The sequence below is a fragment of the Pelophylax lessonae genome (assembly GCF_965119305.1).
Source record: "Pelophylax lessonae genome assembly, chromosome: 1".
NCBI classification, from domain to species: Eukaryota; Metazoa; Chordata; class Amphibia; order Anura; family Ranidae; genus Pelophylax; species Pelophylax lessonae.
In genome coordinates, this window is record NC_138768.1 from 409295305 (window position 1) to 409321398 (window position 26094).

The window sequence follows — 26094 nt, forward strand, 5'->3', positions numbered from 1 at the left end:
CTCTGCATTGAAAGGGGCATGCACGCTGAACTCTGCATTGTGGGGGCACAGCACAGTGTTCATTGCATTGAAGGGGGCACAGCACAGTGTTTATTGCATTGAAGGGGTCACAGCACAGTGTTTATTGCATTGAAGCGGTCACAGCACAGTGTTTATTGCATTGAAGGGGGCACAGCACAGTGTTTATTGCATTGAAGGGGGCACAGCACAGTGTTTAATGCATTGAAGGGGGCACAGCACAGTGTTTATTGCATTGAAGGGGTCACAGCACAGTGTTTATTGCATTGAAGGGGGCACAGCACAGTGTTTATTGCATTGAAGGGGGCACAGCACAGTGTTTATTGCATTGAAGGGGGCACAGCACAGTGTTTATTGCATTAAAGGGGGCACAGCACAGTGTTTATTGCATTGAAGGGGGCACAGCACAGTGTTTATTGCATTAAAGGGGGCACAGCACAGTGTTTATTGCATTGAAGGGGGCACAGCACAGTGTTTATTGCAATGAAGGGGGCACAGCACAGTGTTTATTGCATTGAAGGGGGCACAGCACAGTGTTTATTGCATTAAAGGGGGCACAGCACAGTGTTTATTGCATTGAAGCGGGCACAGCACAGTGTTCATTGCATTGAAGGGGGCACAGCACAGTGTTCATTGCATTGGAGGGGGCACAGCACAGTGTTTATTGCATTGAAGGGGGCACAGCACAGTGTTTATTGCATTGAAGGGGGCACAGCACAGTGTTTATTGCATTGAAGGGGGCACAACACAGTGTTTATTGCATTGAAGGGGGCACAGCACAGTGTTTATTGCATTGAAGAGGGCACAGCACAGTGTTTATTGCTTGCATTGAAGGGGGTACAGCACAGTGTTCGTTGCATTGAAGGGGGCACAGCACAGTGTTCGTTGCATTGAAGGGGGCACAGCACAGTGTTCATTGCATTGAAGGGGGCACAGCACAGTGTTCATTGCATTAAAGGGGGCACGCACGCTGGTCTCTGCATTGAAAGGGGGCATAGCACAGTGTTCATTGCATTGAAGGGGGCACAGCACAGTGTTTATTGCATTGAAGGGGGCACGCACGCTGGTCTCTGCATTGAAAGGGGGCACAGCACAGTGTTCATTGCATTGAAGGGGGCACAGCACAGTGTTCATTGCATTGAAGGGGGCACGCACGCTGGTCTCTGCATTGAAAGGGGGCATGTACGCTGGTCTCTGCATTGAAAGGGGGCATGTACGCTGGTCTCTGCATTGAAAGGGGGCATGTACCATCTCCTGTACCATGACCTGTGCCATGCCTATACCATATCTGTGCCATGCCTATACCATCTCCTGTACCATCACCTATGCCATGCCTATACCATCACCTGTGCCATGCATGTACCATGACTTCAAAGTCACGCAATTTTTTTACTGCGTTTTTTGGCGCGAAGCAATACCTATTACATTTTTCTTTTTGCGCCCCCCCAAAAATTTTGAGCACCAGCCGCCACTGTTTGCACGAGCACTTATTGTGACATTAGTCATTTATTACATAAATTGTTTTATCCACTTAAATAGTTCTTATCACCTGGATTATTGTATTATCACATTATTTAAGAGCACTTGTACCTTTTATTGTGATACATTTGTATATGTATTTATTTATTCACAGATATATATGTTTTGTCATTTGACACATTTTGCATATATTTATTGTATTTATCCTTTGGCGCTACATTTTTTATATATTTTTGGATCGTTTTGGTGTTAGGTGAATGCACTTTTATGTTGGCAGCCATCGGTCCCCTTATCTGGCTATTTAGCAATTATTTGGGGTCACTAGTTTTTTATTGGTTAGCGCTGATTAATCACTTTTATTAACATTGAAGAGGAGTGGACCAACATTCCACAGGCCACAATCAATAACCTCATCAACTTTATGTGAAGGAGATGTATTGCACTGCTTGAGGCAAATGGTGGTCACACCAGATATTGACTGGTTTTCGGACCTAATAGGCCAACCTTTACCTATTAGTACCTGTTAAACACTCTAACCCTATACTTTATCTATATTTTCTGGTTAACCTCTTACCTCTGTTCAGTTTGCTCAGAAACAGCGGGAAACACCATACACTTACAATGGAAGTTGGTATGATGTTCAAAGTTTATTTCCGCATACAATCATCTTATACAAAACTAGATATCACATGACAATTTAAAGGTGGCACTCCATTATGGTATCTCTTGATAGGATACAATTCCCTCCCAGGGGTGGGTGAATTAACCCTTCTAGTTACCTTCCCCTCTGCGCTCATCTTACCAGAATCTGATTATAACCTATTCAAAATTATTGCTAAACATTGCTAAATATTGCTTTGAATACCTTGTGATGCCTTTCCGACTTTGCAATGCCCCGGCCCCTTTCCAACACCTCATAAGAGAATTTCTGGATCACTTCCTTATAGTCTATCTCGATGATATTCTCATCTTCTCTGCATCTCTTGAATTGCACCGTGTGCACGTAAAGAAAGTCTTGTCTACCCTCAGGAAACATGGAATTTGAGAGACAAACCCTCCAGTTCCTAGGATTAATCAAATCCACTGATAGTATCGCTATGGACCCCCAAAAGGTGTATTCTATCCGGGAATGGCCTGCCCCAGTGGAAAAAAACTTTTTCAGGAGATTCATTAAAGGGTTCTCATTCATTATTGCTTCCATTACCCAGCTCACACGTCAACACTCTCCATTCCAGTGGCCCCAGGAGGCCCAGGCGGCATTCGACAAACTGAAAGCTCTTTTCACCTGCACTCCAATACTTCGGCATCCAGACCCTACTCTGTCTTACATCTTGGAGGTGGATGTCTCAGAGGTCGCCACTGGGGCAATCTTGTCACAGCGTATGGGGCCTAAAGTCTTGCTCCATCTGGTAGCTTTTTCTTCTCGGAAGCTGAGTCAAGCAGAAAGAAATTACAATGTCGGTGATCGGGAGCTACTGGCTATCAAAACAGCCTTAGAAGAATGGCAACATCTTTTGCAAGGAGCGGCCCATCCAGTGATGATATATACCGATCACAAGAATTTGGAATATCTCAGGACTGCTAAACGTCTTAGGCCTCGGCAAGCACGGTGGGCTTTGTTCTTCTCCCGTTTTAATTTTCACATCACCTACCGGCCAGGGTCAAGAAACGGCAAGGCTGATGCACTTTCACAAATGTTTCCAGAGACCCCTGAAGTGGCTTCCTCCAGTACCATTCCATCACCACAACATTTTTTGCTGTTGCAACCTGATTTAAAATCAGCCATCCAACAAGCTTCCACTCAGTGCCTGGAGTCTTAAGTTCGTTCTTTGAAAAAACAAGACAATTTTTTCTGGCAAAATGACAACATTTTCATTCCACAAGAAGCAAGGACCCTAGTCCTGAAGGCATGTCATGACCATCAATTGGCAGGTCATTTCGGGGTACACAAGACCATTGAGCTCATTCAACGATCTTTTTGGTGGCCAGGCCTGAGTCAGGACTGTAAAGATTATGTTGTCTCCTGTACTACATGCCTTCACAACAAGGGAAGTAAAACCAGAGCCTGGGGCCTGCTAAGGCCATTACCAATTCCTGATTTGCCCTGGAAGATGTTGTCCATGGACTTTATAGTGGACCTGCTCCATAGAAAAATTCCCCTGGGAGGTGGGACTTTAAAGGCAATGACCAGGACTTGAGTATATCATGAGTATAAATGGTTTATTTAACACATATGATACAGAATATAATTGACAAACAAATGGAAAGAATAAAGCATGGCATTAAAAACTGGTGGCCATAAATACGTCTCATGTATGGTGAATGACTGAGATGTCCAGAGGAGACCAGATGCGTTTCGGTCAATCGCCTTTTTCAATAGTCCAAAAAAGACAGATCTCATAGTAGTATGAACAATGGTACTGGAAGGAATTTTATACATATAAATTACAAAGTGTCTATTGTACCACAGAACATGAGATGTATGATTCAAAGATCAGTTGTTGTAATGAATAAATACATACCAGATGAGAGCATCCTCTGTGAGACGGGGAAGAAGGCCACATCGAAGTTAAAATCAAACGGTTTTGGAAACCTGTGTTTCCAAGAGCAGCTGCTGGTGTCTATATGATTCTGATTGTTTCTTTTTTCCTCCAAGTATGTAAATATCTATATAGTTATAGATTGAGGGAGAAAAGAAGTCAGGGCCCCAACATAATTGTCACGGGACAGGGTAGAAAGAACCCCCAGCAGCCAAGGCAGCCAAGGCAGCCGCATCTATCCAACAGAAGTTCCCTCAAGGATCCCAGGCATCGGTCGGCAACAAAGGGCGTCTATAGAAGGAAGAGATGGAGTAAATTATGTGTGTCCCTTATGGGAGAACCACTATCGAATATCAATGGCCATAGTTAGTGAGAGTAAATGTACCGTAAATATTCTGTGGGATCCTATGTCTCCATTGGATGGTATCAATAGGAGATAGATTGTATGTCAAACTTGGAAGGTGACATATTCTTATAGGTCGATTACCTAAGAGAGAGGATAGTACCTATTTTTGAGTAAGGCCATGAGTTATATTATTAGATTTTAGATAGTGAAAGATGGAAATACCACTACCGGAGATGTAAAAGGCAGAGCTGTATATAGAATATACACTAGTGCCCTCAGAGTAATATAAGTAAGTGGTCATGCAAAGAAGATCTTGGCAAGGAGGAAGTAGTACCAAGGAGTGAGATTAGAATGAACAAGGCAGAAGCCACTTGTGTAAAAACCTGAGATCAGATCGTAAAAGAAATAAGTTCAATAGTATAGATATCAGGACTAAAGTGCTTCACCCAAATCCATGTCACCGATGAAAGAGAGAAGCATGGTATCCACTCCAAAGTCCGGTCCTTACCTGAATTTCCAAGGGTATATGAATAATGGCGCTGCGCTCTCCGGGTGGAGAGTGTCCGCCATTTAAGGATGCCGGCACATACGCAGAGACCCGAAGGGAATCTCCGCCCATGGTCTATTGTGCGGACCAATCAAGATCCCTCGTGCCCGGAGCGCACAGACACCGCCCACGCAGACAACGTTGGCCGCGCCGTGCATTCCGGGCACGCCGGCGCACAGCATCCAGTCACAGAGGTCCATCAAATGATGGAATCTCAGGACCAATGAGGGGCCAGAACTGCCCCTTTGTGCACCGGGGGGAAAAGAATGAAGGAGTGGCGGTGCTGCCATGGTGATATTGCTGCAGGAACATAAACATGATCGAATGGCAAACAGACACTTTGTTTACAAATAGCATAGAATGTATGACAAGGAGGATATAAAGGACAACAATAGCATCAAAGATTAGATGTATAATAAGAAAATTTTTTGGTGTTAACGGGCAAACATCATTATCTTATTATATTATAGTGGACCTGCCTCCTGCTGAAGGATTCACATCTATCTTTGTAGTCATTGATCAAGATGTCGCATTTTGTGCCTATGGTGGGTACGCCTTCGCCACGGACAAGGCTCAGGCTTTTATTAAAGAAGTAGTGAGACTTCACGACCTGCTCAAAAGCATTGTGTCAGACAGAGGCGCGCAGTTCCCCTCACCATTCTGGAGAACCCTTTGCAAAGCTTTAAATATTAATGTATGCTTTTCCTTAGCCTACCACCCACAAAGCAATGGTTATACATAGAGGACCAACCAGACCTTAGCGCAGTATTTCCGGTGTTTCTCCACCTTTTCACAGGACAACTGGGTATCTCTGCTCCCCTGTGCTGAATTTGCCTACAATAATTCGGTGCACGCAGCCACCAACCAAACCCCATTCTAGGCTAACTATGGCTTTCCTCCATGCTTTTTTCCAGATTCTCTGCGAGAAACTTCTGTGCCCGCAGTACAAGAAGGTAGATTAACCTCCATCTCTACGAATTACCAGACCCTGAAGGAGGAAATACAAAAGGCCCAGGATGACTATAACCATGCCCTATTTTGCGATTCAGGACTGTGGGATTTTAACGGACAATTGCGCGACACTGTACCCAAATGAAATTGTCGTCCTTTTTTTTCCCACAAACAGAGCTTTCTTTTGGTGGTCTTTGATCACCTGTGCGATTTTTACTTTTTTGCGCTATAAACAAAAAAAGAGCGACAATTTTGAAAAAATAACAATATTTTCCAAATTTTTTTATATGAAATTCCCCCCCAAAAGATGTAAAAATCAAAATTTTTTAACATTTTAGGCCAATTTGTTTTCTGCGACATACCGTATTTATCGGCGTATAACACGCACTTTTTCCTCCTAAAAATGGAGGAAAAAGCAGCAGTGCGTGTTATACGCCGATATTAAAAAAAAAAAAGTGCCAGGAAACATTGCCGAGAGCAGAAGGGGCGGGCCAGGCAGAGGAGAAGGAAGGACTAGCTGTCATTAGAGCAGAAGGGGGCGGGCCGGGCCGAGGAGAAGGGAGAACGAGCGAGCACATTTATTGGAAGTCCCGCCTATGACAGACGTCACACGTCTCGGCAGAGGAGGCGGGACTTCCGATGACTGCGCTCGCTCGTTCTCTCTTCTCCTCGGCCAGGCCCGCCCCGCCCCCTTCTGCTCTTATGACAGCTCGTCCTTCCTTCTCCTCGGCCCGGACCGCCCCTTCTGCTCTCGGCGCTGCTTCCCGCCCATTTTTAAAACCTATTCGGACTGTTCCAATGGCGCTTGCGAGGCTGCATATATTAAGGCTGCATATATGGACCCTGCATATATGGACCCTGCAGATGGCCTGCATATATGGACACTGCTGATGGCCTGCATATATGGACACTGCATATATGGACACTGCTGATGGCCTGCATATATAGACACTGCTGATGGCCTGCATATATGGACACTGCATATATGGACACTGCTGATGGCCTGCATATATGGACACTGCATGTATGGACACTGCTGATAGGCTGCATATATGGACACTGCATGTATGGACACTGCTGATAGGCTGCATATATGGACACTGCATGTATGGACACTGCTTATGGGCTGCATATATGGACACTGCTGATGAAGATGCATTGCTGGACACTGCTGATGAGGATGCATTCATGGGCACTGGTGAGATGTCATTTGATTTTAAAAAAAAATGTTCTGAGTTCAAAGCTGTTTATTTTAAATTTAAGCTTTTTTCCCTGAAATTTCTCTCCAAATATTGAGGTGCGTGTTATACGCCGGCGCGTGTTATACGCCGATAAATACGGTATGTTTGATAAAAAAAATCGCAATACGCGTATTTTGATTGGTTTGCGCCAAAGTTATTGCATTTACTAACTAAGTGAAATATTTATGTCATTTTTATTGGTTTTTTTTTTTTTTAACGAGTAATGGCGGTGATCTGCGATTTTTTTTGCGGGACTGCGACATTGCGGCGGACAGATCGGACCCTTGACTGACATTTTTGACACTTTTGGGGGTACCAGTGACATTACTACAGTAATCAGTGCTATACATATGCACTGTTACTGTAAAAATGACACTGGCAGGGAAGGGGTTAACTTTATTAGTGATGCAGGGGTTAAGTGTGTCCTTAGGGGCATGCTTCTAACTGTAAAGGGGTGTGGCTAGTGATGTAACCACAGAGACATACGATCCTACATAGCAGGATCCTATGATCTCTGCAGTTAGATCAGGGAGAATTACAGGCGGCTTTGTTTACATTAGCCGCCTGCCTTTCTCCCTCTCCACCGGGAGATCGCGAGTGACCGGCAGACATCGTGTCCGCCGGTCACACGCGCGGACCTGTCAGGGAACGAGCGGGGGCAGGAGCGTGCCTCCGGCGGCGCGCGCTCGCCCCCTAGAGGCTCTCAGGCGAGCGACGTAGTACTATGTCACTTTGCCTGTACGGGGCTGACCACCGCAGTAAATAGTCGTGCCACGGTCGGCAAGTGGATAAAAGGAACTATGATAAGAAGAGAAGGGAGAACCCGGCCTTCAAGGTTGGTGACAGAGTCTGGCTGTCTATGGCCAACCTAAATTTCCCCTGTTCTTCTCGTGAGCTGGGACCAAGGTTCATTGGACCTTTTGGAATTAAAAGAATGATCAATCCTGTGGCTTTTGAACTTTCTCTTCCCCCAATCTTATCAATCTTACAAAATCCACCCAGTCTTCCATGTGTCTCTTCTTAAACTGCTGTTTCATTTCCCAGGAAGGGAGGACCCACTGCCACCTCCAGTTACTATTTGCGAGGAAACTGAATTTGAGGTGGAAGCAATACTAGACTGCAGAAAGCAAGGAAGACATATTCAGTATCTTATCAAGTGGAAGGGATAGCCACCTGAAGAAAATTCATGGGAGCCCGAGGAAAATGTGCATGCCCCCAGGTTACTGCAAGCTTTCTTCAACAAACTGAGAAGGTGTCTTGTTTGGGCATCCAGAGGCTGCCCATAAGAAGGGGGGGCACTGTCAGGGAACTAGCCGGTGAATAGTCGCTCACAGACCTGGCACATTAGCCAACATGGCCGTGCCCGCACAAATACACGCACAGTTATTGCAAACGCTCGTTTGCTAGGGCAAAGTTATGTGTGCACTGGCGCAAGAAATGGACATCAGGTTTCAGCACCCTGAGGCCTTTAAAAGGATGTCTGTGGCACATGGACATTGCTGACTGGTCTTCAGCTTCCTGCTCCTGTGTTTGCTGCTGCTTCTTATCACTTGTTGTCAACCCGGCTTGCTCTTGGATTCCTCTTGTCTCCCTCCTAGCTTTGACCTCGGATTGTTCACGGATCTTCTCTAGTCATCTGCTCTGTGTATGACCCCGACTTGCCTAACCATGACTCTGCTATCTGATCTGCTGACCACTGGCTTACTGACCTCTGCTTCCGTCCCCGACTATGCCTTCTCCTGTGCCTTGTCTGCTGTGATCCGCCTCAGTGCCCACCTACTGTACCCAGCCTGCAGTACCTACCTTCAGTACTTACCTGTTGATCCTGCCTGCTGAACTTTCCATTAAAAACTACTTCCAGCCGTGTGCAGTCTGCACCATCCTCAGCACTCCTGGGTCCTAGTGCTCACCTACTCTGGTGTTCACCTGCAGAGAGATCTCTCTACCACCAACCCTCATCTGGGACACAGCTGGCAATCCCTGCTACTTTGGGCTTTATGCTTCCTGTTACCACCTTAAGGGACACAGAGCCCTCTCAGCATTTTGGCTTCAGGACCAGGTATGTGACAGACGATTTAAAGGCTCAGGAAACCTTTACAGGTGTTTTGACTTAATTGGCTCATTAGAGTGTGACACCATGAGTTTACAATATTGAACTTTTTCACAATATTATAATTTTCTGTGATACGGAATTTTGGGTTTTCACCAGCTGTAAGTCATAATCATCAAAATGAAAAGAAAGAAATGCCTAAAATATATCAATCTGTGTGCAATGAATCTATATAATATAAGTTTCACTTTTTTTAATTGAATTGCTGAAATAAATTACTTTTTGATAAAATTCACATTTTGTGACATGCACCTGTATTAGCACTACTGATCTCCTGCAGCCTCCTGAAATGTACCACCTGTCTGCATAAAGCAACTTCAGCCTGGCATTTCTAAAGGATTAATTTATTAGTGGTGATAACTGTGGAATATACCTGTGCACTGTGCATCAGTACAACTCATTGTAGTCTCCCCGGGAGAGACAGAACTTTATTGCAGAAGAACAATTGAGAAACAGATCATTGACACCCTACAACTGGACGTGCCTTCACAAGGACCATTATTATAGTATTGCTCTATACTATTTTAATAAAAAAAAAAGTATATGCAAAAATATTTTAGTGATTTTACATGATAAACATGTACTATATAAAGCTTATGTAAGATTTTAGTGTTTAAGTATACTTTAATTCTGCAATTTTATCTTTATGCAACAAAAAATGGACAGGATAAATGGCTTTGAACTGTATGACTGTCATCTGTTTTACATATACTGTAGTGATTAACCACTTATGGACCAAGCCTATTTCTGACACTTGTTGTTTACAAGTTAAAATCAGTATTTTTTGCTAGAAAATTACTTAGAACCCCAAACATTACATATTTTTTTGTTAGCAGAGACTCTAGAGAATAAAATACACCATATTTGCGCAGCGGTCTTACAAACTTAATTTTTTTGGAAAGAATACACTTTTTTTGAATAAAAAAATAAGAAAACTGTTTTTTTCTATAATGTGAAAGAGAATGTTACGCTGAGTAAATTGATGCCTAACATGTCATGCTTCAAAATTCCGCACGCTCGTGGAATGGCGACAAACATTGGTACTTAAAAATCTCCATAAGCGACACTTTAAAAATATCTACAGGTTACCAGTTTAGAGTTACAGAGGAGGTCTAGGGCTAGAATTATTGCTCCCACTCTAATGATCAAGGCGATACATTACATGTGTGATTTGAACACCGTTTACATATGTGGGCATTTGCTTCTGCACGTGAGCTCGGAGGTACAGGGCGCTTTAAATTATTATTTTTTTTTTTTCTTATTTATTTTACCTTTTGATTTTTTATTTTAACACTGTCCCTTTAAAAAAAAAAAAAAATTGATCACATTTATTCCTATAACAAGGAATCTAAACATCACTTGTAATAGAAATAAGCAGGACAGATCCTCTTTAATGTGAGATCTGGAGTCAAAAAGACCTCAGATCTCACATCTACACTTAAAGCGGAGTTCCGGGCACAAAAAAGATATTTTTTTTTTGTGCCCCTCCGCTAGTTCGACATTACCTGAAAAGGAATTGGATAGTTATTTTTTTTTTTGTTTACTTACCTTTTAATTGAAGATCGTAAATACTCACCTCAGAGTACTTCCTCCCTCAGAGCCGCGGCTCACCCCGTCACTTCCTGTCTCGCTATGATTCCTGGGAGCTGAACGTCATCGCTCCCAGGAATCAATGCGACGGCATCGGCCCCGCTCGTTACTTCCGGGCGACGCCGCATTCCCCTGCTAAACAGCTTCTGGGCATGCCCAGAAGCTGTTTAGGAATGCGGCGCATTCTGGGACAAGAAGACGCGTAAGAAGACACAGAAGAGGACCGCGCCGGCTTCACCTGCCCACAAGAGAGATGGAAACGCTGTGGAAGAAATTTTATAAGTAAGTATTTCTTCTAAAAGGTAAGTGCGAACCGGGACAGATCAGAGGCTAGCCATTGTGGAATGTGCTAGCCCTGACTGTCCCGGGGGTATGTTTGTTAAAAAATGACTTCTGTGCCCGGAACTCTGCTTTAAATCAAAAAAAAAAGTAATTTTTTTACTGCAAGAAACAAAATGGGCCCTTTAAGGCCATTGGGAGGAAGCGACGTATGACATCGCTCTGGTCCTCCAAGGCCATAGAGTCGAGTGGGAGGCCACCTTGCCCTCACTCGACTTCCTGCCTAGGACCTGAAAGGATCGGATTGTTTTCCCCACTACCGAAGGCTCCGTTAATCAGGGAAAATGACCGGGAAGCGGCGGGAGAGGGGTTGGGCACCTCTCCCGCCCCCCATAAAAGTGATCCAGCCGTAAATCTGCCCCTGGGTCCACTTTTATGTGAAAGAGGACTGCCGGCCATGTAGAAAAATACCAGGGTTATGGCAGCTATCTGCTGCCATAACACCGGTATTTAATGTTTAAAGTACCAATGTAAATACGCGGTGGGCAGTCCGGAAGTGGTTTTTTAAATGTGTTCCTGACATTAAAATATATCCACTAGCAGCTCACAATAATTTATGAAGTTGCATATGCGATGACTAACTTTAGAAAATGCCAGTAAACATAAAGAGGTGGGGCGAGATTATATCTGCTGTATCTTAGATTACACAGAGGAATGTCGAAGTTCATGTTGCTATGGCATTATTAGAGAAACTCTGCAGGCGCCTGAATCCTGCTCTAAATCTGAGGATTAAGAGCCATAAGTGAGATTGCTGGCAAATGCACTGACAAATCACACGAATAACTAACAGGAAAAAAAATACACATAAATACCTTCTGACAAGCTGGATGCATTTTTGATATAGTATAATACTGAAATGTATGTTCTTTTCCTGATTCACTACAACGAATTAATTGCATACATTTTTAGGAATTAAAGTGCTACTAAACCCACAATAATAAAATCAGTCTGTATATGCAGTAAAGGATGCTTGTTATACTCACTGTGGAACCTAGGGGGTTAATCCTGCACATTGTGTAAAAAGGCTGTTTGATCCTTTCTTTTCTGATCCTCCCCTTTTTCCACAATTCCCAATTCCTCTCCTGATAAGACAGAGCCCTTGGAGTCACTCTGCACATGCCCAGTTTGGTGTGTATTGCTAGAGAGTTTTTTTTTTTCTTAGGAGGGTGCATGTGATAAGCACAGGGCCAATCAGCACTGTCCAGACAGAGGGTCAGGGTTCCTGCAGCCGTTATAGGACAGTCTGAGTAGAATAAAAACTCCTCCTAAAAGCTTTAACCGGGCACTAATAGAAGTCACAAGACTGATATATACTGTTGATGAGAAAAGGTATTTAGCAGTTTATATTTACTAAAATAATTGCATTTCCATGTTCTGTGTACTGCATGTAGTACCCTCATAGATAGGTCCTAGTGTAGGTGTATATAGTTTTTGGTTAATCTGCTTAACAGGGAGACAAACAGGTAAATCTAGGAGCTGTCTGCTTAACAGAGAGCTGTGATTGTTGAATAGAATCTGTCCAGTGTGCTCTAATGCTGCTCATCCTGACTTGATGTTTCACACTGATTAAATAGTGATACAGTGTATTGGACAGTGGGAGGAAATTACACTTTGCTACAATGAAAAGTAGAGAGTGAACAGCTTGTATAACAGTGTAAATTTGCTGTCCCCTCAAAATAATTCAACACACAGTCATATATGTCTAAACCGCTGGCAACAAAAGTGAGTACACCCCTAAGTGAAAATGTCCCAATTGGGCCCAATTAGCCATTTTTCTTCCCCGGTGTCGTGTGACTAGTTAGTGTTACAAGGTCTCAGGTGTGAATGGGGAGCAGGTGTGTTAAATTTGGTGTTATCGCTCTCACTCTCTCATACTGGTCACTGGAAGTTTAACATGGCACCTTATGGCAAAGAACTCTCTGAGGATCTGAAAAAAAGAATTATTGCTATACATAAAGATGGCCTAGGCTGTAAGAAGATTGGCAAGACCCTGAAACTGAGCTGCAGCATGGTGGCAAGGACCATACAGTGGTTTAACAGGACAGGTTCCACTCAGAACAGGCCTCGCCATGGTCGACAAAAGAAGTGGCGTGCACGTGCTTAGAGTCCTATCCAGCAGTTGTCTTTGGGAAATAGCTGTATAAGTGCTGCCAGCATTGCTGCAGAGGCTGAACAGGTGGGGGGTCAGCCTGTCAGTGCTCAGACCATATGCCGCACACAGCATCAAATTGGTCTGCATGGTTGTCGTCCCAGAAGGAAGCCTTTTCTAAAGATGATGCACAAAAAAGCCCGGAAACAGTTTGCTGAAGACAAGCAGACTAAGGAAATGGATTACTGGAACCATGTCGTGTGGTCTGATGGGACCAAGATAAACTTATTTGGTTCTAGTTATGGTCATGGTCTGGGTTTGCATGAGTACTGCTTGCACTGGGGAGCTACACTTCATTGAGGGAACCATGAATGCCAATATGTACTGTGACATACTAAAGCAGAGCATGATCCCCTCCCTTCAGAGATTGGGCCGCAGGGTAATATTCCAACATGATAAAGACCCCAAACACACCTCCAAGATGACCACTGCCTTGCTAAAAAAGCTGAGGGTAAAGGTGATGGATTGGCCAAGCATGTCTCCAGACCTAAACCCTATTGAACATCTGTGGGGCATCCTCAAACGGAAGGTGGAGGAGCGCAAGTTCTCTAACATCCACCAGCTCCGTGATGTTGTCATGGAGGAGTAGAAGAGAACTCCAGTGGCAACCTGTGAAGCTCTGGTGAACTCCATGCCAAAGAGGGTTAAGACAGTGCTAGAAAATAATGGTGGCCACACAAAATATTGACACTTTGGGCCCAATTTGGACATTTTAACTTAGGGATGTACTCACTTTTGTTGCCAGTGGTTTAGACATTAATGGCTGTGTGTTCAGTTATTTTGAGGGGGACAACAAATTTACACTGTTATACAAGCTGTACACTCACTACTTTACATTGTAGCAAAGTGTCATTTCTTAAGTGTTGTCACATGAAATGATATAATAAAATATTTACAAAAAGGTGAGGGGTATACTCATGGATACTACCTAAATTGACTCACCCTTTACAGGTACGCCTGGGTAGCCACAGAATAGTTAGTTAGAAGTTGGACTGTGTTGCACTTAGAACTGTAATGTTCTAATGTTCCTAAAGCATTCAATAAAGATTTAATAACTGTTCTTGTGCCTGGTCTGAAGTTATTCAAAGGGTGCATGGTGGTACATGGCTTATCAGAAGAGCGAGGCATGTAAAGCACACCTGGAGTATGAAAGCAAGGCCACTACAATGGGTTACCTAAGCATAAGAGTCAGAGAAAGAGTAGAGTTACTATGGGTAACCATGAACTGGTGGGAGTGAATAGCAGCCAGTCAATACGTGTGGTACCTGGAGTAGGTGACAGGTCCTCTGGCAGCAAGGGGGTTGGATGTTCTGGCTCTCTCCCTAACGGTTGCTTCTCCCAAAGCACTAGTATCCCTCCTAAATTCAACCTACAATAAGGAAGGTGTGTATTAACATGGGACAGAATTCTTCACAGAGGAACTCTGTATGTTGCATTACTACACACAATGTATGACTCATCTCTAAGAGGGGTACCACCATAATGTTGACTTTCACATAAATCTGGCCCCGTCTGGTCCCAGGCATTAATGAGCATGTACGCGATAGGAGAGCTACTGCTGTGTGTGTTAAGGACGAGGCGGTCCTGCCCTCACATGCTTACCTTCAGTAAAGTTGTTTAAACAACATGAGAATGATTGGGAGTGTTGTGTATTGAAGTTAGTAGCATGTAAAATAGGCGCATCTGCTAAAAGGCTTCAGGCAACAAGGCACAAAAGTAGGGCAGGTCTGATCAAGGTTTCAAGGTATCTCAGTGCACAGCTAACACCTGGATAAATCTTTGTAGTAGCCGGTTCTGGCTAGTAGTGGCGATGGGATGGTCAATAGCTGGTAAGATTTTTCTGCTGTTGGTAAAGATGTCTGGGCCCCAGATGTGGTGTGGGTGTGACTGCTTGTAAATTGAACCTGTAATCATGGAAATAATCAAGGGCTCTGAAGGAAGTGTGTCCTATGCTGGCTAATGGCCTTAGAAGATGAACTGTAAAGTCTCTGTACTGTGGAACCAGTGGGATGAGGTAGAGCTCCAGCTCACCATCCCTGAAAAACTGCTGAGTGAGGGACCCCCTGTAGGTCAGGGAACTGGTTTAACAAACCAGACACTATGCAGCCCTCTAACAGGCAAGTCTGAAGACAACCTGCTTTAGAGGATGATTTGATCAATTTCTTTATTATAAAGCAATCTTTCTCACCTATTTTACTCTTGGGAAACTCTTGAATAAATTCTCAGTTCTCAGCGAACCTCTGCTTATTACAGCGCACAGGTCAAATAGTGTAAACCAGCCTTTCTCAACCTTTTTACTCTTGGGGAACCCTGAAAAACATATTCAGGTCACTGTGAACCCCCTCTGACCGACATCTTATAGGACATACAGCATAAACCAGCCTTTGTCTACCTTTTTATCCCTGAGGAACACTTGAAAACATTTTCAGGTCTCTGGGAACTCTTGAAATGCTTTTCTGACCTACAGCTCAGCTCAGCCATCAGTAGGTTGGAGATTAAAATATAAATAGATAAACAAGAAATGTAGCCTACTTAGTGAAGCACCTCCCTAACCTCTAAAGGCATATGAGGAGCCTTAAAGGCGGGGTGAGCTAGCATTTCACCTCAGGGTCTTGCCCTCAGCAGTAGAGGAGCAATGTGCACTCATGGGCACCAGTCAATTCATAGTAAACAAGACCTTTATTGACTATTACCCAACCTCCTGGGAGGGAGATTTAGGGACACCCGTGGATGGGGCAGACTTCAGTGGAGGGACAAACAAATACTTAGTCTTCACAGATAGAAGACATTTAAGCCACCCTGTAAATTCAGCTACTGGCTACAAAATACTGGATGGTTAAGTTACTGACTCTTTGGTGAGATGACAAATGAATGGTGTGTACCTCTGTGCTTGTAAGTGGCATAAAGTGATAGGAAAATGTATAGAATGCAAACTCAATCTCTAACTTTTACGTATCCTGTTGCTGCAGCCCCTGTTGTGTTCCGACAATATCAGTGATAATAAAGTGTGATGTGGGGTTGCGCAGCCTCACAATAATAAAATAAAATCAAAACAATTAAATGTGACTTTAAATACTGCAATTCAGTAGTGTGAAAACATTCCATCAATTCCATAAATCAAACCCAATAAATAATGCAAATAAAATAATAATAATATATTGATTGAGCATCATAAAAATAAAAAAGAACCAAGATGTTCTGGAGTAGCGGGGAACTCAACCCCATCTAGGGGAGTTAGCCCATATTATCTTCTTAAGTTTGGGACTTTAAAGGCTGTGAGGTTGTCATAAACTGGAAAAGCACTATATATTTAAAATAACATCTTTATTCCAACATCAAAAAAAGATAAAAGCAGTATATATAAAGTTGTACAACCATGTTTTAGGCTCACATGCCTAGTTACATTCAGTGTAGATACAGTACTGTAAGGTCTTACGCATTTAGTTGAGCATTCTGCTCATTCAATTGCTTCTTCAGGAACCACATGTAGTACTTAGAGACTGTTTCTACAAAGAATAATCAAAGGATCAGTCGCCAAGCATGCCAGGCATTTAAATTGACCCTCCATGGTATAGGTGGTGGGCAAACATCCAGTGGCCCCAACACCCCCCCCCCCCCCACACACACACACGAACCACATGAACCAGCGTGGAGATTATTTATCTGGTGCAGTCTTATCAGCATGACGGTAAGGGTCAGTGTGTTTGGTGACATCTGGTGGTGGTGATATGTTTAACCCAGCAATACCATCTTGGAATCACAGACATTTGCTGATTTAAACCAAATAGGACTACACGCAGATTTTTGGAACTTTTATACACTTGTTCTCTAGCGCTGCACCTATTATTTTATTTAAGTACATGGACATACTTTTCTGTAAGCCAACATTTCTGTATTAAAAATCTTTTTTTTTTTTTTTTTTATTGATCCTATGTAATATTCAAATTTTCTGAGATACTGAATTTGGGATTTTCACTGCAGCCTGTACAGCTTTAAGCCATAATTATAAAAAAAAAAAAAAAAAAAAAAAAAGATATACCTAAAATATATCACTCTGTGTGTAACGCATCTATATAAAATATATGCGTTTAACTTTTTGAATAGAATTACTGAAATAAACAAATTTTTTGATGATATTCTAATTTTATGAGATGCACCTGTATAAGATTTGGTAATCTGCAATACAATATAAATGTTTGCACTTGAGTTTAATACCACTTAAAAGTCAGTGCTGGGTAAAAATCTTTTTTAATGCTTGTTAGGTCTACGGGGCTGGGAAAGAGGCTGTATTACATACCTGCTCATCTCTCTAGCAGGCCGCCATGATCTGCTTGACCGATCCTCCTCTCTAAGCCGTTATAGTAAGTTCGACCCCTCCGCATACAATGCAGGACCAATAGCCCTGCAATATCTATTTTGATATCAAAGGACCACCTGGAGCTTCTAGGAGAAGGGAACAGCATTGGAGCTGCTGGAGTAGAGGGTCAGGTAAAAAATGTAGCCTCCTGTTCTTCCCCGTATACCTTGGGGAGAATAGCATCAGAGGACACTTCCATTAGGGAGGTGGTCTGAATAGTGTTATGAGGAAATATTTGATGGGGTGTAAAGAAAAAGAGTAATCTAGTTCTGTAGGGTGTGATTCTCAAAAGGTGTCAGCCAAACCATACCTGTTCAATGAGGATTGAAAGTGTTTGGAAGCTGGGGAGAAGTTGTTGTAGGAAAAGATGATGGTGCTTTTTTTAGGTGTCAGGACCAGGGAACAAAGTCCGATTTGAATCTTAGCAAAGAACGAGTGTGTTTCGGCAATGTTTAAATGTTACTTCTAACAGATGGGATAAAAGGGAACATGAAAAATAGAGTGAGACAAAGGGTGCCACCATTTAAGTGTAGATTCATTAAAACATACGGTTAAAATAGCATATGCACTCACATGTAGCTTAATAAAAGTAGGCACAGCATCCTGGCTATTGGCTAATCCTGATAAAGAGGCTTCAATAGATTACAGTTGAATGGTCACAAGAGTATATGCAGAGTTCACCAGGGAAGTGGCCAGGTACTGCAGAGTGACGCCAAGAAGAGGCTGTCGATGTATAGCAACCAATTGAGCAAGCTTGGAGCACACAGCGATGTAGGAAGTCAGATTGTGATTCTAGGAAAATGGATGATGTCAGATGTCAACGTGGGCATGGTTAAGTGTTTCAGGGCCATAGACACATCTTTCTCAAACCCAATGACAAAGGAATACCATGGAGATACAGTGGGTACAGAAAGTATTCAGACCCCCTTAAATTTTTCACTCTTTGTTATATTGCAGCCATTTGCTAAAATCATTTAGGTTCATTCTTCTTCCTCATGAATGTACACATAGCACCCCATACTGACAGAAAAACACAGAATTGTTGACATTGTTGCAGATTTATTAAAAAAGAAAAACTGAAATATCACATGGTCCTAAGTATTCAGACCCTTTGCTCAGTATTTTGTAGAAGCCCCCTTTTGATCTAATACAGCCAGGAGTCTTTTTGGGAAAGATGCAACAAGTCTTTCACACCTGGATTTGGGGATCCTCTGCCATTCCTCCTTGCAGATCCTCTCCAGTTCTGTCAGGTTGGATGGTAAACGTTGGTGGACAGACATTTTTAGGTCTCTCCAGAGATGCTCAATTGGGTTTAAGTCAGGGCTCTGGCTGGGCCATTCAAGAACAGTCACGGAGTTGTTGTGAAGCCACTCCTTCGTTATTTTAGCTGTGTGCTTAGGGTCATTGTCTTGTTGGAAGGTAAACCTTCGGCCCAGTCTGAGGTCCAGAGCACTCTGGAGAAGGTTTTTGTCCAGGATATCCCTGTACTTGGCCGCATTCATCTTTCCCTCAATTGCAACCAGTCGTCCTGTCCCTGCAGCTGAAAAACACCCCCACAGCATGATGCTGCCACCACCATGCTTCACCGTTGGGACTGTATTGGACAGGTGATGAGCAGTGCCTGGTTTTCTCCACACATACCGCTTAGAATTAAGGCCAAAAAGTTCTATTTTGGTCTCATCAGACCAGAGAATCTTATTTCTCACCATCTTGGAGTCCTTCAGGTGTTTTTTAGCAAACTCCATGCGGGCTTTCATGTGTCTTACACTGAGGAGAGGCTTCCATCGGGCCACTGTGCCATAAAGCCCCGACTGGTGGAGGGCTGCAGTGATGGTTGACTTTCTACAACTTTCTCCCATCTCCTGACTGCATCTCTGGAGCTCAGCCACAGTGATCTTTGGGTTCTTCTTTACCTCTCTCACCAAGGCTCTTCTCCCCCGATAGCTCAGTTTGGCCGGACGGCCAGCTCTAGGAAGGGTTCTGGTCGTCCCAAACGTCTTCCATTTGAGGATTATGGAGGCCACTGTGCTCTTAGGAACCTTAAGTGCAGCAGAAATCTTTTTGTAACCTTGGCCAGATCTGTGCCTTGCCACAATTCTGTCTCTGAGCTCTTCAGGCAGTTCCTTTGACCTCATGATTCTCATTTGCTCTGACATGCATTGTGATCTGGAAGGTCTTATATAGACAGGTGTGTGACTTTCCTAATCAAGTCCAATCAGTATAATCAAACACAGTTGGACTCAAATGAAGGTGTAGAACCATCTCAAGGATAATCAGAAGAAATGGAAAGCACCTGAGTTAAATATATGAGTGTCACAGCAAAGGGTCTGAATACTTAGGACCATGTGATATTTCAGTTTTTCTTTTTTAATAAATCTGCAACAATGTCAACAATTCTGTGTTTTTATGTCAGTATGGGGTGCTATGTGTACATTCATGAGGAAGAAGAATGAACCTAAATGATTTTAGCAAATGGCTGCAATATAACAAAGAGTGAAAAATTTAAGGGGGTCTGAATACTTTCCGTACCCACTGTATATAGGAGGGGACATGGGTGGGCCAGACCATGAATTTAAAAGACAAGACAACATTTAAGGAGAAGGGCCAGAACAAACGAAAACAGCTTAAATAGAGACTGGAACATAAATAGTGGCGTAAATGAAACAAAAGCAGTATAAATGAAAAATACATAAATTACAAAACCAATGCCAAAAGAAATAAAAAAAAATGCAATGAATGTTTAAATAATATTAAATGGTAAATAATATAATTGAATGAATAAATGCATAAAAATAATAATAGCAAAAAAATGACAAAAATAACAATAACAGAAAGTACTGAAAAAAATAATAAAATTAATAAACAAAATAATGAACTGCAACAAATATTTAGAATTTTTTGACCTGGCTGAAATTAGTCAACTTGCTGTGTTGGTTTCTATTTCTTCATTGAGCATTGTGGGGGGGAAAGAGAATATCCAAAAGTTTCCTGCTTACAGAGGTTTTTGAATCTTTCAGCTTTAGAACAGGTATTGGGAATATGATTTATCACCCACACTTGTAATCCTTTTGTTGATTGCCCATGTACAGTACATCTTTAAAATGTTTTGGAACACTATAATTGGTGCTGCCCTGTTCAGTGGCATGCCGATGTTCCCCAAATCTCGCTCTTAACATCCTAATGGTCTTGCCAACATATAGCACACCACATGAATATTCTTGAGTATAGATAAAAAGTTCTGTGAAACAATTATAAAAGGTATAAATGGGGACTTTGGCATTGGCATTAAAAGATTTTTGGCCATGTGGGCCCACAGGCCCTAAGCAGATATCAAATGAGTCTCTGTTATAATAGAAAGAGGCCAGCTGTAGGTCTCATTGATGTGAAGTCACAAAAAGCTGTCCACCAAAAACAACATAAATAGCTCTAGGTTTAAGGGGTTAGAGACAAACATCCATGCCTTAGTCCTTAATGGTGGTTTTAGTTGGCCAAGTATATGAAACATGTTGAGGAAGTGGCTCCCAAGGCAAATATTTCAGCATCACAGAAACTTTAATTCAGAGTCTTTAATATATTCTGATACAGACATAGGAGTAAGTCACACATGTGCAAGTCACAAGCAAGTCTCAAGTCTTAACTTTCAAGCCTCAAGCAAGTCCCAAGTTACTGTGGCGAAAAGCAAGCAAGTCAAGCCGAGTCCCTGCTAGAAGTCAAGCAAGTCAAGTCAAGTAATTTATTTTGGTCAAGTCACAAATCAAGTCAAAATACTGATCTACCCCAATTTTCACCTTTAAATCAGTTAAGTCAGTGGTCAGGAAAGGTTTTGTTTTATTTTCAACATTAACAAAACTGCTTAGTGCTTTTTTCTTGGCATTCTAAAGATTAAAAACACTTTGAATGCCCAAAACAGCTCAAAATCCTTCGTCCGGCCATGTTTCAACACCACAGTCACTAAAAACATGTTAAGTATTTCCATTGTTAAACAGCCAGTGTCCTAAAAATCAGAACACACTGAGGTGTTTTAAGTGACTGTGGTGTCAGAAACATAACAGGCACATTAATTTTGCTTTAACACATCTTGAGAAAATGCAAATATTTAATAACTTAAAAAAGTAAAGTCATTTCAAGTCATATGTCTCAAGTCAAAGTCAAGTCTCAAGTCATGAATACCAAGTCAAAGTCAAGTCTCAAGTCATGAATACCAAGTCAAGTCTCAAGTCATGAATACCAAGTCAAAGTCAAGTTGAGTATTTTATTAATTTTAGTCAAGCAAGTCTCAAGTCCTCAAACTGGTGACTTAAGTCTGACTTAAGTCAAGTCATGTGACTCAAGTCCCCCACCTCTGCTGATACAGGAGAAGTTAAGAAATATGGTTAGTGGCCACATGTGAGAAGTGACGTTCATCTTATCCCTCAAAGAGCAGCTAAGACGAACCTAAAGGGGGAAGAAAAGAACAAGCATTTTTAACTCACAGGGAGAGTGGTGGCTTAGAATAAATCAAGGAGACTTTAGGAAGGCTGAGGAATGGAGATCTAAAATGGATTCAGAGAGACCCCTCAGGCACAAGTTAGGGCAGCGATCCCTGTTCTTAGTTCCTTCCAGCTGCATGAGCAATAACAGATTGGCTGATTTTCAAATGCTCAATCACCTCCTTGTGGCCCTTCTATTCTGTGATGTTTTATCTATGGATAGTGTCTTCAAATTGTTTGAGACATTTTTGTCTGTTTGGAAGGATGTGGCAAATACAGCGATAGTTTCCTGGGAATCAACAGTAGATTTTCCTGGGAGTAAAGTCTGGAAAAGGATCCCATTCTTCCTGTGTCACAGTTGGTGTTGCAATGTTTTTTTTTTTTTTTTTAAATCAAATATTTTTTTTTAAATTTACATCACTTTAAAAAAAAAAAAAAAAAAAATCAAAACACTACATGCATGTACAGTGGAGATCGAAAGTTTGGGCACCCCAGGTAAAAATTTGTATTAATGTGCATAAGGAAGCCAAGGAAAGATGGAAAAATCTCCAAAAGGCATCAAATTACAGATTAGACATTCTTATAATATGTCAACAAAAGTTAGATTTTATTTCCATCATTTACACTTTCAAAATAACAGAAAACAAAAAAAATGGCATCTGCAAAAGTTTGGGCACCCTGCAGTGTTAATATCTTGTACTGCCCCCTGCCCCCTACCGCGTTTTGAAGCCAGCCAAGTGTCTTTAAATTCCTGTTTGAGGTATCTTTTGCCCATTCTTCCTTACAAAAGTCTTCCAGTTCTTTGAGATTTCTGGGCTGTCTGTCACGCACTGCTCTTTTAAGGTCTATCCATAGATTTTTAATTAAGTGGAGGTCAGGAGATTGTGAAGGCCATGGCAAAACCTTCAGTTTAAGCCTCTTGATGTAATCCCCCGTGGATTTCGAGGTGTGTTTAGGATCATTATCCATTTGTAGAAGCCATCCTCTCTTTAACTTCAGATTTTTCACAGATGGCATCAAGTTACCATCCAAAATTTGCTGAAATTTTATTGAATCCATTTTTCCTTCTACTCGTGAGATGTTCCCTGTGCCACTGGCTGCAATACAACCCCAAAGCATGTTTGATCCACCCCCATGCTTAACAGTTGGATAGAGGTTCTTTTCATTAAATTCTGTGCCCCTTCCTCTCCAAACGTACCTTTGCTCATTCCGGCCAAAAAGTTAAATTTTAACCTCATCAGTCCACAGAACTTGTTTCCAAAATGCATCAGACTTGTCTATATGTTCATTTGCAAAGTTCAAACGCTGATTTTTGTGGTGAGGACTTAGAAGAGGTTTTCTTCTGATGACTCTTCCATGAAGACCATATTTGTACAAGTATCTCTTTATAGTGGAATAGTGTACCACAACTCCAGTGTCTGCCAGATCTTTCTGGAGGGATCGTGCAGTCAAACATGGGTTTTGATATTTGTCTGATTATTTTTCTTGGTCTTCCAGATCTTGCTTTAACTTCCACTGTTCCTGATGACTGCCATTTCTTAATTACATTCTGAACAGAGGATATTGACATCTGAAAACGCTTTGCTATCTTCATATAGCCTTCTCCAGCTTTGTGAGCGTCAACTATTTTCAGTTTCAGTTTTCTAGACAACTGCTTAGAAGATCCCATGGTGCTGATTGTTGGGGCAAGATCAGATGAGTCTGGGCATTTAAAACCTTTGAGATTGACATCACCTGGTCTTCCCAGAAGATGATTGAGAACAATCCATGACACTGGCAGGTCTCAGCCTTGCAAAGGGTACAGTGCTATAAATTCTGCAGGGTGCCCAAACTTTTGCAGACGCCATTTTTTTGTTTTCTGTAATTTTGAAAGTGTCAATGATGGAAATAAAATCTAACTTTTGTTGACATATTATAAGAATGTCTAATCTGTAATTTGATGCCTTTTGGAGATTTTTGCATCTTTCCTTGGCTTCTTTATGCACATTAATACAAATTTTTACCTGGGGTGCCCAAACTTTCGATCTCCACTGTAGCAGAGTTATTCCCATACCCACTCACCCACCCCCCTCCCCAATCCTAAGGCCTCAAAACTGAGGAGGCCTGAAACACAACAAACTGTCTATAACAGTAAAACAGAGAAACAGTTGGTGTGCTATGTAAGTTCTGATCAGAGCACTATACCAGAGCAGTTAGAACTAAACAATGTATTAAATAACATGAAACATGTCACAGTACAAAAGAAAGATACTTATATGCAACCCTCTCAACTGAAGTCTGATCATTCATTCGCCTCAACAAAACGCCTCCCATGATACAGATTTCTGATGTTGCAATCTTAGAAACCCATGACCTCCTGCAGTGTTGGTATGCCCAATGTACCTCTTTATCTGAGCACTGGGCTGTCAGGATTGCTACGTTCTTCATAATGTCTGCTGACAAATAGTGAATGTATGGTCTGCTGGGATGTATAATCCCCAAGTTGTTGTGGAACCAACTAAGGCATTCCCATCTCTATAGCTTAATGCGTATGTATCATCAATCAATATTTTTTCCCTATCTGGTAAAAAAAAAGTATAGAGAGGCTGCTTTAGAACAATGTCAAATCTTGGTATAGTATCATTTAGCTGTGAGTAAAAAGTAAAAATCCTTAGCTGTGAGTAACGTAATTTTACTCCGCTGAAGACAATCTATTAGTTCTCTGAGATGGGAATTTACTTCACTCTCTGTGCTTTAGACCTTCATAAAAGGTACAATAATGTTAAGATCTGGTGAGTTCATGGAAGGTGCCTGACTTTGTCATGAAACTGCCCCTGAAATAGTTCAGCCAAGTGTATAAGCTATTGTTTTTATGGAATGCAGGGAATGAGGGAACTTTCCTTGTGTCTATTTATTTATTTATTACAAGTATAGCGCTGTCAATTTACGCAGCATTTGTAAATACAGTGTACTATATATTGTACATTCACATCAGTCTCTGCCATCAAAGAGCTTACAATTTAAGGTCCCTAAAGCCTAGTACACACGGGCGAATGTCAGACGGCAATGGCCGGTTCAATAGAAACCTGTTCATACTGCAGCCGGTCCGACAGAAAACTGCTGCTCAGCTAGGTTCTGTCAAAGGGGTATGACCGAAAAAGGTCTGCCGACCAGCTCCTGATCAGCTGTCTCAGATCAGCCAATGGCTGAGAGTGCTGATCAGAGTATTCTGACAGGGGGGGGCTCCCCCTGTCAGAACACAATAGAACAGCAGGGGAGTATGCTGTACTAACATTGCATAGTTAGTACAGTGGCTCTGACTTGATCTGTCAGGTTTTTTTTTTTCATTCAGCCCGCTGGGTTAAAGGAAAAAACGATTAGTGTATACTAGGCTTACCACACATTCATACATACACATACAGTGCCTTGCGAAAGTATTCGGCCCCCTTGAACTTTGCGACCTTTTGCCACATTTTAGGCTTCAAACATAAAGATATAAAACTGTAATTTTTTGTGAAGAATCAACAACAAGTGGGACACAATCATGAAGTGGAACAAAATTTATTGGATATTTCAAACTTTTTTGAATGTAATAGAGCAGCACGAAATGCCAGCAGAATGCTTTGATGTATAGGGAGAGGTATAAGCAGTAGAAAGAGAGAAGTGTTTATGCCGCTGTACAGAACACTGGTGAGACCTCACTTGGAGTATTATGCGCAGTACTGGAGGCCATATCTCCAGAAGGATATAGATACTCTAGAGAGAGTTCAGAGAAGAGCTACTAAACTAGTACATGGATTGCAGGAAAAAACTTACCAGGAAAAGTTAAAGGACCTTAACATGTATAGCTTGGAAGAAAGAAGAGACAGAGAGGATATGATAGAAACTTTTAAATACATAAAGGGAATCAACTCGGTAAAGGAGGAGAGCATATTTAAAAGAAGAAAAACTACCACAAGAGGACACAGCTTTAAATTAG